The sequence below is a fragment of the Macrobrachium nipponense genome, chromosome 23, assembly GCF_015104395.2.
Source record: "Macrobrachium nipponense isolate FS-2020 chromosome 23, ASM1510439v2, whole genome shotgun sequence".
Taxonomy (NCBI): domain Eukaryota; kingdom Metazoa; phylum Arthropoda; class Malacostraca; order Decapoda; family Palaemonidae; genus Macrobrachium; species Macrobrachium nipponense.
In genome coordinates, this window is record NC_061090.1 from 29,753,480 (window position 1) to 29,759,213 (window position 5,734).

A 5,734-nucleotide genomic window follows, 5' to 3' on the forward strand; every position below is an offset into this window, starting at 1 on the left:
CCGAATTCTTCATTAGAACAATGGACCCCAACTCATAACGCATATTCTCAAAGGAGACTTTAATTAAATTGAATTTAGACAGATTTTAATAACAGCCCGACGAGTATTTTAGAAATTCGTTGTGCGAAAGTTTAAGCGCTTTGAAATGAGCTATTTATTGACACAATAAATATTTTACTATTGCAAAATCATTTTACAGCTTTTATGGCTAATTATTGAAAATACGACAAAAGATTCAATTTTCACTCCAGACTTTTGATTAGACGGAATTTAACAAGGCGAGATCCGACCTGCAGCTTACTGGTGCGCGTGATAAGAGCTATATTTCATTGGAAATAATGTTTCTGTACTATTTAACATGCATATTATTTATTTTTTACAATTTCATTTGAATAAATAAATCATAAATATTCTACCCCAAAATTAATGTATCTTTAATTCAACGCAAAACACCTTTTTCAGACCTTTTTAGGTTTTCCTAACACGGCCCCCCCCCCCTCCAACCACCACCACAACAAAGTAGTTTGTAGGCTTACTCCCCGAGTAAGCGACCATAAATGCAATTTAAATACTAAAATTTCTTCAAACAAAATCATCAGTTGCTGAATAACTCAGTAAGACAAATATCTTGAAATTTCGGTAGCAGAAGCTACATAATATTGTAATGAATCAGAAGGAAGCTTAATACACTTCCAAAGAGCACGGAAGCAGTGGGAGAGCGCCAAACCTTCGTACAGTGACGAATGAGCTCAAAGGAAATAAGTTTATGATGATTGGAATAAGGCTTACAATTCCTCTCCTTTGAATAGACAGGTAGATAATAACTGATATGAGAAATAGGTAGGAAGATTAAGTATACTCTCAGTCTGTGTGACGCGTTCACATCTTAGATATTAGATATTAGATATGAGATAAATAGATAAGACATTATCTCAGCCTGAGTGGTGGAAAGTACTTTTTTCATGACAGAGATAGATAGATATATAGATGGGGCATTATTCCAGTCACAGTAAAAAGCCTATTACTTTTCATTATATAGGAAAAAAAGGAAGAAAGATGGATAAATAGAGAGAGAGAGAGAGAGAGAGAGAGAGAGAGAGAGAGAAGAGAGACAGGAAAAGAGGAGAGAGAGGGACAAGATAGAGGGAGAGAGAAGGAGAGAGAGAGAGGGGGGGGGTGGGGGGGGGGACGTCGTTGAGGATTTAAAATGTACAATAATTATTCCTGTGAACCATTGTATTTTTTCATTTATTGTTTTGCCGAGAAGAGAGAGAGGGAGAGAGAGAGAGAGAGAGAGAGAGAGAGAGAGAGAGAGAGAGAGAGAGAGTCGAAGACTTAGATTGTAGATTGAATATTTATGTAAATTTTTCTAATTCGTAACTTATTGTTACAGGTCAAAACGAGGAAGAGAGAGAGAGAGAGAGAGAGAGAGAGAGAGAGAGAGAGAGAGAGAGAGAGAGAGAGAGTCGAAGGCTTAGAATGTAGATTGAATATTTATGGAAATTTTTGTATTTCGTACCTTATTGTTACAGGTCAAAACAAGAGAGAGAGAGAGAGAGAGAGAGAGAGAGAGAGAGAGAATATGTTTTAGTTTCAGTGACACGTACACAGCCGTTCATCAAGATGCCGAGCGAGTAGCTTTCCTAGAAAAGGGGCTGAATAGAAATATAATTGCCTCAAAAGTCTACTAATGATGTCAAAAATATATTTTAATTGAGGGTCATTAAATGCTTCTTTTTCCTCTCTTTACTCTACCTACGAGACCTGATTTCTTTTAGCTTGTTTCAATTATCACACTTTTCGTCCTACTCTCTCTCTCTCTCTCTCTCTCTCTCTCTCTCTCTGGATTTTATTTTTACTTCTTCTTATGCTCTCTTGTTATCAAGGTTAAGTAAAATGGTCCAACTCGGGTTTTGCCAAATTTTAACTAATGTCACAGGTCTCGTAACTATCAGCTGTCCAACTCCTTTAACATTCATTGGACTCCTAATAATAATAATAATAATAATAATAATAATAATAATAATAATAATAATAATTCTTTTTTTTTATAATCAGCTTCTCTGGCTCAGCGATGCTTCCCAGTAACTGGCCAATACTCAAATTGGGAATTTATAAAAATGATAAAAATCATAATTATAATTTTTAGAAATTCCCAATATGAACACTGACCAGTTAGTACTCGGAAACATTCGCTGAGCCAGAGAAGCGGATTATAAGAAAAAATAGAAAAAAAGAATATATAAAATCAACTCGCTTACTTCTGCCATTCTCCGTAGCAGTATTTGCCTAAAAGAGGGTCTTTTACCAAAATATTATTATTATTATTATTATTATTATTATTATTATTATTATTATTATTATTTTATTAAAAGTAATGGCTACTTCAGCAGCATTACACTTGTAGAGATTCTTCTCTATTTTCCGAATAGCGGCTTTTTCCGTGCTACTTAGACAGGCTAGTAGAGCGCCTATGGAGGTCATGATCAAATACAGAGCCAAAATTGGTGTATATATTTGAATTTTACAGATAAACTATGATACCATAGTTATCAAAGTCATTAACGATATATATATATATGTCTCTCTCTCTCTCTCTCTCTCTCTCTCTCTCTTTCTTGAAGCAAGCGAGCTTTCGTCTGGAGCTGCCAGACATCCTCGGGCTGGGAAGCTGAGGGTGGACTGATCTTGAAGCGGTGTCCGTCCTCGTTTATATTTGGAGTTGACAGCAGGGGAACCGCCCCATGCTGATCTACTATTGGCTGGTGGCGGTAGGTCTTCGTTTCATTGGTGGCTTGAACCGGGTCTCAAGCCACTTTCCATGCACCAAACATCAAGAGGCCATCTCCCGGGATGTGATCATCCAAAACACGAAGATCATCGGGAAGCCCCTGATGCCCGTCGGTTACGCCTGCTGGAGGCGCTTCTCATCCAGCAAGTAAGACCTACACTAAATACGACGCAGGAAGAATTTCTCCTCCCTACGAGTATGAGAAGACCTGCCACCAACAATGACACCACCGAGCACGATAACTCCACGGAAGACGACGCCCCCGAACGAGATACTCCCGCAGCCAATCATAATCAGTTAGCCGTGACGTCCCGCAGCATAGCGAAACGCCCATCGACGTAACCGCGCCGCTAAGGAGGTCTAGGCGGCTGCAGGACTTACAGTATCGAAACCATCAACGCATGGAAAGTGGCTTGAGACCCGGTTCAAGCCACCAATGAAAACGAAGACCTACCGCCACCAGCCAATAGTAGATCAGCATGGGGCGGTTCCCCTGCTGTCAACTCCAAATATAAACGAGGACGGACACCGCTTCAAGATCAGTCCACCCTCAGCTTCCCAGCCCGAGGATGTCTGGCAGCTCCAGACGAAAGCTCGCTTGCTTCAAGAAAGAGAGAGAGAGAGAGAGAGAGAGAGAGAGACATATATATATATATCGTTAATGACTTTGATAAACTATGGTATCATAGTTTATCTGTAAAATTCAAATATATACACCAATTTGGCTCTGTATTTGATCATGACCTCCATAGGCGCTCTACTAGCCTGTCTAAGTAGCACGGAAAAAGCCGCTATTCGGAAAATAGAGAAGAATCTCTACAAGTGTAATGCTGCTGAAGTAGCCATTACTTTTAATAAAGTATGCTTGAGAGAGGGTCTGCTTCCTAAGTATATTATTATTATTATTATTATTATTATTATTATTATTATTATTATATTATTATTAAGAAAAGGCTAAGCAACATTTTACTGGCTATGAATAAAATCTAGTTTACAACCAACATTCTCTCTTTGACTGAACTAACATCGTATGCGAATTCCCATGCTATTATTGCGGCTAAAAAAAATAATATAAAAAACTTTTTAATGGATACCGACAATAACAAACATCAAAGGAATGCCGACGCAAAAAATCATATGTAAGATAAAATGATATTTCATAAATGATATATATTTTTTTAAATCTACGTATATTTCCCGACTGGATTTCGGAGTTGGACATTTCAGAATCTGTATAACCCGGGTCTTGGTTACGTCAGCTGAATTCTGTATTTTGGTCGCGAGAGGAATGATGGTGATGGTGATGGTGATGGTGATGGTGATGGTGATGGTGATGGTGATGGCAGGGGTTGGGTGGGGGGTGGGCAAATCTCCATGGAAACTTGCGTATGCTTCTGAGTGGCCAAGAATATTTACGGTCGTAATTGAAAATGACATAAATAAAGATTGATATGATGAATTAAGGCAGCTTTAATGATTTCATACAGTAAAAACAAATAATAAAAATGATTAGATAAACGGAATGAATTGAAAATGATAGAGATACCGAGTAATTTAGATGTCAAAATAAAATTTCTTTTCTGAAATAAAAATATGGATCGAAATTCGCTGAAAACTTTGCAAATATAACAGTTTAAAAAGAAAAAAAATACGAGTTTTGCAGGAACGATAGTGAAATATATTACGCAACAAAATGCAGAGAACAGAGGAACACAGAGGAAGCGAGCAAAAGGAAAAGAAAGCACACATACAGACAAGCAAAAGGTGCGGACATTAAACACAAAAACAAAAAAAAGTTTGTCGAGACAACTAGAACAAAAATTCACAGAGAGAGAGAGAGAGAGAGAGAGAGAGAGAGAGAGAGAGAGAGAGAGAGAGTTAAATTATTCTCAGTAATTTCATTTCAAAAATGCTAAAATATTATTTCAAAATCATTTTCTATGATTTTATTTAAAATTACTTTTCACGGCGTCATTGCAATTTCAACATGATAATGAATTTGCGATGCGATGAGTATTATAACGTTAGAGTTAATTATCTGAATAATTACTCCAGCCCTTTAATCGTTATTGATTTGGCTTCCAGTAGTCTTCGGACTTAATCTAATTAGTTTTGGAAATTCTATAATGACTTCCAGTCCGAACGAAGTCTTATGAAAAGCCTGCGAGAAGATATGGTAAAAGTGTTCATGCTGGAAGGCTATGAAATTACTTGCTTGCCAGAATTAGCTTAAATAATCTATCATTTCTATTCGTGTGACAGTTACCAAATCATTTTCGTTTGTATTACTAAAATATGATTTATTTAATGAAAGTTCACTAAAGGACATTTCATATTGTTAAGGATGATGACGCACGCTAAAGGTATATGCGAGTATTATATTAATTTCATAAAGGTTAGTATAATAAAATACTGACAAAAATATTATTCATCATATCCATAGCGTCTATTACTGTTCTTTAATTCCAACTCTTATTTAATGAATAAAACTTTCTTTTATTGGATTTATCTACAACGTCATATCTCATTTCCTACTGCCATTACAAACAAAGACTGATACAAGCCCATGGAATATTTTCCCTAACACTAACCTCTATCCACATTGACACATACCCAATGACAATTCGACGCCTAAGCCGATAATCAAATCAGTTTCATCAGGTTGGTATTGAAATTGGAAAATCATACGAGATGTCCTTTGACCATATCAATTACAAACGAAAGATTTTAATCCGTGAATTAATGTATACGATACTGACGTCAATATCGTTATGAGAGAAAGATTTCAGGATTTTGCAGCAAGGATGTTTTACACTTTACGTCAACTTTTTCTTGAGTTAATTCATATCTAGAACTCTTATTGATGTTCCTTCGTGTGATAAGCAATTGTAACTGGAGATTCATTCCTCGGGTGCGAGATTTGCCTTGCAAAGGTGACTAGTA